General features: G+C 45.3%; 1 protein-coding gene across 2 annotated transcripts in view; it reads right to left on the bottom strand.

Moving 5' to 3' along the window:
- The window catches only part of WDSUB1 (WD repeat, sterile alpha motif and U-box domain containing 1), a 445966-nt gene extending 434104 nt beyond the window's left edge, over positions 1-11862 (bottom strand). Inside the window, exon 1 of one of the 2 annotated variants that reach the window (XM_085645497.1) lies at positions 11696-11862. The gene's annotated coding sequence lies outside the window, so the exon portion shown is untranslated. The remainder of the gene's footprint in view (positions 1-11695) is intronic. The other variant, XM_085645498.1, reaches the window with a different exon arrangement.
- Between the last annotated feature and the right edge of the window lie 277 nt (positions 11863-12139).

Below are 12139 nucleotides of genomic sequence, written 5' to 3'. Positions count from 1 at the left end.
TTGTGTTAAGAGAAAAAGACATTTCCAATTTCTCCTAAAATGGGGACTAAATTTACAAAAAAAATGTTTTGGGGTTGTTTATTTGGTGATAATATCACCAAAGGGGGGATTGCTGGAGCAGAATTTTCTGTTGAAAATCTATTGGGTTTTTAAGCTCTGGTTTGTCTATTGTCGAAAGAAATTAAAATTATTAATTTATAACTACTAATTATTTGTTTTGTGTAAATGTTCTGATTAATCAATACGCACTAATAAGAGAAAACTATACGTGGGGTTGCATTACTGTTGCTAAAAAATAATGTGCGGGTTTAATTAAATAAATGTTGCTGAGTGCTGTTTATTTTAAAGCACAAAAACGCTTTTAAAATGTCGTGTACTAATGCTTTTCTTGTGTTGCAAAGGCTAGATAATTACACACACATAAGGGTATTAGTGGGGTTAACACTGTTTAATCACTATGCTGTGGTAACGTTGTTTTTGTCTCTTTTAATTAAGATGGTACATTTGGCCTAGTGAAAGATGGCTGCCGTTTAAAGCCTGTATTTGAGTAGTCGATTTGTGATGAGAAGGCCTTGCTGAACATGGTCGAGAGTCATCTGACCACAGTCTTCGCCTGGTTAAAAAGTTTTCCGTGAGGACAGCAGCTCTGGGCGGACATCCAAGTGTCCTTGGAAGACAAAGGAGCCACAATGAACTTTGTGATCACCATGCTGGTTCCGAGGAAATATGAACATGAAAAAGAAACATTTGCAAGTTTTAGTTCCGTCTTCCGTCTTTTTATTTTTGTGATTTTTCTGAGCGGAGATTTTTCCAAATGTAGCGATGCTACATCCTTTCCTGCTCGCTCTGCTCAGCGGTTCAGCGGATATCTAAAACATTTTATGTTGCCTTCTTTTGTTAAATTTATTATAAATATTCTAGACTAGAGAGGGTCTGTGGTCATTGCATTTTGGATTCTGAGGCCACTTCTTTCCGAACTTGCGTTGGTGAAGATCGATGCTGTGAGGACGGTGACTTGGGAGATTTCTACTGAGAGACCTGTCCTGACCCATTTATGACATTTAGCTAGAATAGGTAATTATGAGAATAATGATTTTGCTTTTGAATTGATTTCCTTTGAACTCATTTTAGATAAATTACCATAATTTGAAATACTGTGTTGGTGGTTATTTCTTGTCAATTATTGAGTACTCTATTTTGATTATTGTTGATTATTATTGGTTAAATCATGACTCAAGACAGTGTCAATTAGGTCTTATCGACCGTAGTGTAGATGCAGGGTGTTTAGAAGGTTTTCTTTCCACAGGTTCAGTGCTGATAGAGTAATCTGAGTGTATGTTAGTGAAATGGGCCCAAGCGTATGATGAGTGTATGTGCGTGTATCTGTGAATTTACTCTATCCGTGGAAGTAGGGAGAATTTGTACACCCCAATCTGCACCAGATGCAGCCGCTGCACTGTGGTGGAAGACCACCGAAAACATGGGGGTCAACCGAAAACCGTGCGGCGAGAACATGGACTGCCCTACAGCCAGTAACAGAGCACTGTGAGATCACCTTTGGCGAGGGGAGTGCATCTGGGCACCGGCTGCCCACAACCCAGTGAGTGGCCTATCCTTACCATAAACCAATAGGAGGCGGCTGCTGGGAGTACTGCTTCCAAGGCGCCCGGGCCTCTAAGAAGGGGGTTCCTATAAAGGTGGGACTGCTCCGTCCACGACTCCTGCGGTGGGTGAACCAGCCCGGGACAGTGGCGGTATCTTGATCGCGGAGCGGGGAGACGAGTGGTGGCTGAGGTGGCCCGGAGGAACTAGTGGAATCCCACTGAGCTGACCGCAGGGAGCACAGGACTCAAGTCGGCATCAAGTCGATACATCACGACCGAGAAATGGGGAGAACACAGAGGAATCAGGGTTTGCTGTCCTCAACATCAATACACCAGGAACTCACTCCGAGGAGTAAGATGATTTGCCTGCAACAGCGGGAACCCCATCCTCTCGGAAGCCCACACTGGCTGATATCATGCAGGCCATAACAGCCTCCAGAGAGGCGTTGGAGAGCAAAATTGATGCTATCGGGACGGACCTCAACCTGCTCATAGATGAACATCGTAAACTCAAGGACAGAGTGTCCAGTAATGAAAGAGTTGAATGGCCTGCCAGACACTGTTCCGGAAATGAGCCACTCCCTCACTGTCTTGGAATCTAAGGTGAAAACTCCGGAAATGGGGGCTGAAAATAGCAAAGGGATGTCGCGCCGCAATAACATCTGTGTCGTCGGAATATCGGAAGGAACAAACATGGTCCGATACTTAGAAGACTGGGTTAGGGATGAAGTGACTCTAATGGGTCTATCGCTTTTTTACGCCCTGGAACGGGCGCACAGAGTTCCAGCTAAACGGCTGAAGCCAGGGGCTCCTCCCCATCCTGTTGTGGCCAGACTCCTACACTTGCGAGACCGGGATCACATTTTGCAGAGTGCCCGCCAAAAGAAGGACCTGCGTGTCGATAATAGCACCATCATGATTTTTCCAGACTTCACGAGGGAAGTGCAGCACAATAGAGCCACCTTTGCTGCTGTCAAAGCCAAACTACACAGCTTGGACTTGCCATATGCCATGCTATTTCCCGCCCGGCTCAGAGTGGCGGACCCAACAGGTACTTGTTTCTTTGACACGCCACAAGATGCTTGGGACTGGATCGACCCACAGAACCCGGGAGGTCGCCATACTCCAGCATCTGGGAACCCGCAGCATAGCCCTCGTGCCCTGGGGGCTAAGACCAAGACTCTCTCGTCTCGAGAGCTCAGCCTAGAACGTCGCAAGGCACTTCAGGAGGTGATGTCACACAGTCAAAAAAGCCCTGGTTCTTCTCTAAGGGGGAAGTGGTCGCCACACTAGTAGGTCGGAGTCCTCGCCCGACCGCAGCGACAATGACAGCCTCAGAGCAGCTATGTCAAAGATTACACCGCAAACAGCTGATGATCTCATCTGATGTTCTTGGAATGGCAATCAAGATAGAGGCTTTGTGAGGCGCACCATCATGTGCTACTGACACCAAGTTGAGGGAGCTCTGCTTTACCTGCAGTGTATTCTGAGGAACTTTCAACTAACGACGGGGATTTGTGAGCTGACACAATTACGGGGAGGCGGCGACATGGGGTACTTATCGCGGCACTTGTCGAGTGACCACCCCCACAGCTACTTTTGAACGATGGTTTGTTTTACTATGGTTTGGACAGAGACTCTTTGTTGAATGTCTGTCCTGGGGAGGGGGAGTTGGGGTTGTTTCTGTAGTTGTTTTTTTTTTAAGGGGTCCAATGTGTGTCATGGGGAGGAAGTTTTTTAAAGGTTGCACCCATAGGCCACACCGATGAGATCCCCATTAGGCTTGACTTGTCTTTCGTGGAATGGGAGGGGCATGCATTCTATGGTCCGGCGTCATAAAATCCATTCCTATTTGATCTGAAGAGGCATTTAGAACGCATTCCTCCAGGAAATCCACATGTTAGCACAAGAAGGAACGGCGTTACAACGCGGATGGAGGGGCCAGGCTTATTACACCTCATACTCCGCATATGCGAGGGGGGCATTGATATGGATTAGGGCGGGAGTTCCATTCCAGTGCACAACACAACTAATAGACCCGGAAGACAGATATGTGGTGGTGTCCGGGAGAAAAGGACCTTACACTTGGTAGCATCTATGCACCCAACTCAGACCATCCGGCCTTCTTCTCGATTCTGACAGGGAAACTGGTGACCGTCCTCACGGGGCCGATGCTGTTAGGGGGCGACTTTAACTGTACCACTGTTATCGGCCTTGACCGATCCCACCCCTCCCCCAATGCACCTGCATACAAACTGGCTGATTCACAGCGTCACTGGCAACAGAAATGGGGTTTAATTGACACATGGAGGACGCAACATCCATTGACCCGTGATTACTCCTTCTTCTCCACCCTCCATGAACTGCATGTCAGACTAGATGCTATTCTGTGGTCACCTGACAATCATGAGGAGGTTAGTTGCAGCGAATACTTTACCATTACATTATCAGACATCAACCCTGTCCTGATACACTTACAATAGTCACGTGCGAGGCCTAAAATTCCCACATGGCGCCTGCGCCCGGAGACCCTGGATGATCTGGCTTTTCGAGCCACAATCGGCACAGCTATCACTAACTAATTCCAGGATAATGACGGTACAGCCACATCCTCCCTTGTGGAATGGGATGCCTTGAAAACGGTCCTTAGGGGAGGTGCCTCTATGAGGTGGTTGGGGGGGTAAGGAAAGTTCTCCTCCAAGATATTAAAAGGGATAATGAGCGATTGCGCGCACTGGAAAAAGATAGACCCGAAAACCTGGCTAAACAACAGTAACTGATGGAGGCTAGGGAAGCGGTTGCTGCGCAGGTAGAACAGCTGCGCCGTTTTGATTACAAACAATACATGACTCGAGCCCCCTCGGAGAGATAAATCTGGGGCCCTTCTGGCATGGTTGGCCAACCCGGCTTGGCGAGGGTCAGTCATATTGGAGCTCAGAGACCAAAATGAGGTGACCCGATAAGACCAGCAGGGGATCAATGCCCTATTCTTAGACTATTCTACTGAGCTCTATCGCAGTCAACTATCTCCAACGGAGGAGGAGTTGCTGGGGTTCGTGCAAGAGATTGAGCTACCCAAACTACACGAGGAAACAGCAACCTTATTAGGTAGCGAGGTTGAAGTCAGAGGATGCGGGCAGCCATCAAGAGCCTGGCCCGTAATAAAACGCCAGGTACAGATGGCCTAGCAATGGAATTTTACCTTGCATACATTGACCTCTTAGCTCCCAAGGTCGTGCAATTGTATAATGATGCCAAGAGGCTTGGCAAACTTCCGACCTCCACCAGAGAAGCGATCATCATTCCCCTACTAAAGCCGGGTAAGCCGGCGTAGGACAAAACTGCGTACCACCCCTTGTCCATGCTCAATCTCGATTAGAAAATTATAAGTAAAATCTTGGCCTCCTGTCTGCTTCTTTACATGACCACCGTCATACATGTAGACCAATCTGGGTTCATCCCCAGTAGAAACACAGCGGTTAATATTCAAAGGCTGATGCGCGTACTGGATGCGAACACTTACTGTGCAGATACTGCAACAATATTCTCAGGTGAAAATAGAAAAAGCCTTCGACAGTCTTGAATGGGCTTTCCTTTTTCATGTAATGCGGAAAATGGGGCTGGGGCTTGGATTTGTGGGCTGGACTGCTCTCCTCTATGCTGACTCCTCCGCCCGAATTAGAACAGGGGGCCTGGTCTCTGATGCTTGCAAGGTGGGACGGGGCACGCGCCAGTGTTGTCCCCTCTCCCCATTACTATTTGCATTGGCGATGGAGCCCTTAGCGGCGCATGCCAGAATGGGGCGGGCATACCGGGGGCTTGATATAAATGGCCAGGTTCATCATATTGCAGTCTATGCGGATGACCTTTTACTGTTTCTAGCGGACTCGGGAGCAGAACTCTTGGGGGCGAAGTCTGAAAGTAAACTGGTCAAAAACCTGTCTGTTCCCAGCGCGCGGAGATAGAGTGGGCCCACAACACACGGCAGGAGTCGCCTAGGAAGACAGATGTCTCCCCTACCTGGGCACCCATATTTATTGAGGGCAATATCAGGAAGGCCATCAGAGGGGCAAAAGCCAACTTCGAATTTTGGGGTTCTCTGCCATTATCAGTCGATGGCCGAGTGGCCCTTCTTAAAATGATAACCCTCTTGTATTACTTTGGGACCCTGCCAGTCTGGATCCCGGCGGCGTACTTCAAGCAGCTTCGCTCCATGGTCACGGCCTTTCTCTGGGGTAAGGGTAGACGTAGGGCTGCGCTTAGCACACTCATGCGGCCAAGGGTGGAGGGCGGCTTAGCGATCCGAGACTATGAAACCTACTATCTAGCAGCGCAATTCCAATGGCTTACACAGTGGGTAGCGAATGGGACCAGGGGCGACGGTGGGCATGGAGGAAATTTTGGAGCCCTGATGCAGGTGTCCCGCACCATGGCGAGACTCCCGGTTAACACTGCGGCCCTCACTCTTGAATGCGCCACGGTGCGAAAATGCTGGCACAGATATTTGCGTAGAGCTTCTATTATACGCCCTTATGCATCGGAAATACCGTTGATAATGTGACGCGCCCTCCCCCATGGTGGGACTTGGCAGAGGCTGGAAGCCTGGGCGGAGCGGGGGCTGTCCAGCATAGGAGACCTGTTTGAGGAAGGGGCCATGGTCCCATTTAATGACCTGCAAACTCGCTTTGATCTACCTGGGGGTGATTTTCTGCAGTACATGGCCCTCACTGCGGCTATCAGGAAGCACTGGGGTAAAGGGCTTTCGGAACCTCCAACATCCATGGGCTGCCAATACGTAGTGCTAGCGGCAGGCGCTTTTAAAGCTGTGACATATCTCTATCGGCGCATGACGCTGGAATCCTTACTCCCCCTCATTGACCTAAAACACAAATGGAAGCTGAATATAGTGAAGGACATCCCAGATAAGGTATGGGAGGCAGTAGTAGAGAGAGCCTGGAAGAGCATGAGAAACGCGAGGTTTCAGCTGGTACATTTCCATATCTTACAAAGAGCATACCTCACCCCAGCAAAATTACATATGTACTTCCCAGCCTGCCCGAGATGTAGAGCAGACAGCGCGGATTTTAAAGCATATGATGTGGGATTGCCCGTCCTTAGACAGTTACTGGGAGGAGATAACATCAGTACCAGCACACCTAACGGATAGGGACCTCGACCCAACCATGGCTAATTGCATCTTGCACTGGTTTCCCCACACGTCCAAAAAATAAATTACTAGTAAATTTGCAACTAACGAACGTGGTAACAGCGTGCAGTGCCCTGCTAATTAACCTATATATTCAGAGATGCCCTGCTTACCCTGATTTGCACTGTGATTTTACTACATGTCGGGGGGCATGTAACCGCAACCCCTTTTCTTGCCTGTTTGGAAAAACAATTAAAAGTTTTTTTTTGTTTTTTTTTAAAGATTTATATTGAATACAGTAGTTTACAGAAGCACAGCGCAAGCGTGGTGCGGGCTAAAACTTAAATAAAAAAACACTTTTAACCACTGCAGGAAAACTGTTTCAATGATTTCTTTGAGAGTTTATTTTTGTAGAGGATTAGTCTTCTTATAAAACTCTTTCCAATTTTTCCATATGCAAATTCCGATAACTTACCTAGAAAGGATCAACATTAAAACAGACAAATCTGCCGGATTCAACAGGTATATTTTTTAAGGTTCCCCTCACGCTTTCTCCCGAGTCAGAATACAAACAAGACATTGGACTACAGCAAATTAGAGGCTTTTATTTGAATCCAGCCAGACCTGTACAGATCATATGTAAAATAATATTGAATTCTTAAATTGTTTTTGAGAGAAGAGTTTCCTGGAACTATTCTCACTGGCAATTGTGTGCAACTCAAATCTAAGGAATTGAGTGAATATCTATTAGGTGTTACGCAGAAATTCAAAGCTCATTATCACTCCAGCGCAAATGGTGTTGTGGAGAGAGTAAATAGAATTATCAAAGGAATATTACAACATCTAATAAAACAAATATTTCATGGGGAAATGAGCTTAAAATGGTATGGGCATACAGTGTAACAAGCCATGCATTAGTAGGCAAAGGTTAATTCTCTTCAACGAGAGGTAGAGTTCCATTCTCTAAGGTTAATCCATGGTGGATGAGAAGAAGTGGCATTGTAGAGTGTGATGTTAATGAAGTGAAGAAGAATATCAAAAAATCTCAAATGAAGAATAAGGTGTATTATGATTTCAAACATGGTACTAAACAAGTCAATGTATGTGTTGGACAATGGGTAAGAGTTTGAGTGTGAGGGAGGTAGCTGAAGGTGAGAGCAAATTTAGTGAACCAAGAAAGGTAGTACAAGTGAAGAACAACACAGCTGTGTTAGACAATGAAGAACTTGTGTTGGCTGGTAGTGGTAATGATGGAGTGAAGGAAAGAAACATTTCTTATGGTAATTACTGGTATTTGGATGTGGTTGAATCAAGTCCAGGCATACACACGGACTGTGACTCTTATGAAGTGGGAGAACACAATATCAGTGCGGAATGTTCCAATTTGGAAGGCAATTTTGAAGATATAAGGGAACGCTGTTTCCTTAAGTCAGCACAAGAGAACACATTTCAAACAATGATTGAATAACCGTGGTGATCATCAAGTTCCTATGGAAGAAAAAACATCTCAATCAAGAATTGTGAGAAAACCAAGAAAGTATGATGTATTTCAATATTTTTATTTTCAGGAGTATTTTATTGAGCAATTTTTTCATAAATAAATGAACGGGGAGAAAAGGACAATCAGAAAACACAAGGGTCCAATCAAATTATACAGTTCAGATGGGTAGAGTCCTGGAGGGTTTATCGTGACCCGAGTGTCTAGATAACAAAGCAAAATCCAGGTAGTGGTTGACAAGTGAGAGCAAAACAACATATGTAAATTAGATAAACCCATAAAATATATGATATGGCGTAACATGAAATGATAGGGATAAAGTGAAAGGAGAAAGACAAGATGAAAATTAAGGGGCAACACTAGGTATAGAGGCAAAACATATGTATCGGTGGGTAAAATGCAAGGTGTATCAGTGGGTCAAATCCAAGGGATATGTTTCAATATGATTAATACTGTGTTCAATTTAAACAAGCATTTGCAATGCATTAGGTCTCGCATTTACGCGAGTTTGAGCTATTGACATTGCAAATAACAATGCCTATTGGCATTGTCATTTACAATGGCAATAGCTTTAACTTGTGTAACTGCGAGACCTATTGCATTGCAAATGCGTGTTATGTATGCTGTATACATTTCAGATAAGTGCATTTTTTAACATATTTCTGTGTTTAAAAAAATGCTCTTATCTGAAATGTATACAGCATACGTAAAAATTAATTTTAGAGAATTAATCAAGTGTGTACATATCACAGCAACGTAGAATACCTCCGAGGGGTGCTTGCTTATAATACGCAATGAAACTGTCTGCATATCACAGAAAAAGTGAATAACGTAGCAAAGATGATGTCCTATTAATGAAAACTAAACAGGACAGTCAGTCGTGTTTCTTGCAACATGGAGATGTTATTCATACCACTAACAGACTCTGTGGTAAGGAACACCTCCTGGTAGAAATTAACAGTCTAGGCAAACCGAGCAAAGACTTGGTGGCAGACCCTCTTCTCGATTTTTTAGTAGAATTAGCGACGGTCTGCACAGACTTCAGCCACTGCATTACTCAACAAACAGGTGACCCCTTGCCCACGGGTACGATAGAGGGCAGCACAGGTCAATTACAACACAGCAACCGTCAGCACTTACAAACAGTCTTTAAAGATCCAGTGGTAAAGCCCGAGCAGTGATTCACAAATACATGGGTCAACCACAGTGAAGGTCAGTGACAGGATTTCCTGCAGCCGGAACGCACGTATGCCAAATGTGTTATTCTCCGACTACGCTCCAGAAGCTGCAAGCTCGCGGTCTTGGAAGTCACTTACTGATGCTGCTGTAGCCATGCTGTCAGATTCTGACACTTGCCCCCTTTTAACAGAACGTTGGCGGTCATCTTTATCGGGCATTCAAGCGCTGTCACGTGACTATACCTCACACAAGGTAATCATAGCCAAGTTTAAATGCAGCCGGTCTTTGTAGTTGTAAATCTAGCGGCCATATTGTAAAGGCAAACATAAAATATATTCACACTATATTTCAGTTTGTTTTACTTAATTACCCAATGCTATGAAGTAATAGGCATTTAGTAAATACTAATTTGCTGTTCTATAGTTTTTTTACATTAGTTTAAAGACATTTAGATGCTATCTAACATACCTAATCATGTATCTTAATTATTAGGCATAATCGTGATTGATTAATTATATGTTTCGCACAAGCAAATAGGCTTTTGTTATACTATAACCACTTTTCCTTATACTTCCGAAAGGGCTGCACTTGTGCTCCGATTTCAAACTAGAGCGTAACTTTTCTGTCAATGGTAATGGAAATCAGAGGAGACCATGAGCGCCACGTTGCTAGAATACTTTTTACAGCATTTCTGATTGGAGCAGGAGTGGAGCAAAACAGGGTGTTTAAGAGTTTTATTTAGACAACTTTTGATTCGATAATTTGGGAAACGTTTGGGTTTTAAATAAATTATGGCGTCGTGTTTACTGATTTCATATGTCGTTTTTCTCAGTGATATGCGAGGCAATGGCACTAGGGGAGCGCCAAAGCACTGAAGACCAGAGCGGCTAAACGACAACAAGGCGTTCCTTGCAGGTTAACTGGAAAGGCGAAAGAAGCACTCGAGTTATTCGCTTATTCCGTGACATCTATGTCCTACCTTCTAAAGATGGCGGTGTAACACTACGCATTAGAACGTTTGAGTTCAGGTTCGCGTCACTGCCCTTTAAAGCACAGGAACCGTCGACAGCGATACATTCATAGAAAATCGGGCGTAACAGTGATTAGTTATGCCTCGGTTCAGTTTCGAGGTGCTAACGTTGTCGGCACAGAGATTGCTGGGATGTTAGTGTTGTTTGTCTGCTTGGTGGTGCGGCCGCTGTCGAGCCGCGTTCAGCTGTCCTGTGCAGCGGTTGTTTGGGAGCCGCGTCCGGCCGCCATAAGCTTCGACGGAAGCTCTCCTGCAGCATGTCGGGTCTGGCACTCGTCTGGTTCCCTGTTTCTGCAGACTCAGAGCTGGGTTTCTACGGGACCGCAGAAGTCAAGCATGCCACATGAACCCGAGTCTCCTGAAAATCACAACCACTGCCGCCGCTGACCCGGACACTGTTACACTGACACAGTGGTAGAAGTGGGCGGGATGGGAAGGGCACGGCTTGCCCCTACTTTTAACAAGCCCGGCGGAGCGTGGCGCGCGCTTGGGGGCGGGGGAGCGGACCCTTTGAAGAGCTCCCAAAAGGCGGATTCCATGACGGCACGATGCGCGTGATTGTGCGCGTGCTAGCACGGCAATCCGCTTTTTGGGAGCACTTTTCAAACCCGCTCTCTATAGTTTCGCTTTGCGATCACTTACGCGATAGCAAGGCGAGACCTAAAAAGGGGGAATTCTGTAATATTCGGGCTATTTATATCATGTAAGTAAAGTGTAGTTTTGTTCTATTTAGAATGTGTTAGGTCAGAGCTCTGTATTCTATATTCCAGATAAAAGTATGGTTAGACGAAATATTGAAGGCATTCTTGTAATCGGAGCTGATGCTTCAGTCATGCTGTGGATAGGTTGCTAATAATAAATAAAGTGTAATCCTTTGGGTTACTATTCGTCCGGATTTATTTATGTTAAGATGCTACAACACTCCGTGCCCCTTCACCCAATCGGCAAGTTCGAGAACATTTTGCCCCAGTTCCAGCACTGCTAGTGTGCTTCTAACAGAGTGGATAAGCCCATATCAACCAGACAATACGTAATACAAATAACAGGCAATACACCTATTAGGCGCTAGCATAACGTAGGTGGTAACTAATAACGAAACATATCGGAAGGCCTTGGAGGATAATGAGAATATTATAACATCCTTTTGGATTGTGACAAAGTTCTAGAATTTTGCAACACCCTGATTAATTTCAAATACAGACATATATAAAAGGCAGCCAACAATATGCAGTGCTCACCTTTAAACTCCCTAAAATATTGGAAACAGGAAACGGCGAGAACCCAACAGGTCACCTCTTTAGATGGAACAAGTTGAGAACACGCTGAGAACACGCCAAGAAACAAACACTCAGCCAGGTATTTTTTCTATTGCTGGGTTTTCTTCTGCTTCCGGGTCTGCGCGATTGAAAAGGGGCGTGTTTAATCAATCAGGGCGTGTTCGTGGAAAAAAGTCAGAAGGGAAACGGCGTGTTACCGCCGAAGGAAAGATTTTAAGAATCGGGATTCCTCTCCTTTAGAGTATACTGTAGCCGACATCAGTATAGGAAGTAATGGGCTTAAATTAGCTAAAATAAGAAGCTGGTTTACTTGTTGACAATTTGTGAACGGTGCTAATGAAAGGGCTTGAAGGCTGTACGGCGATTGGTTAGAAATAAAAACAGGATGCCCTGCACTGCAAATCA

Source organism: Triturus cristatus, chromosome 3_1, assembly GCF_964204655.1.
Source record: "Triturus cristatus chromosome 3_1, aTriCri1.1, whole genome shotgun sequence".
In the NCBI taxonomy this organism is placed as follows: Eukaryota; Metazoa; Chordata; class Amphibia; order Caudata; family Salamandridae; genus Triturus; species Triturus cristatus.
Note: the sequence above shows the minus strand (reverse complement) of the source record. Positions and strands in the feature narration are given on the sequence as shown.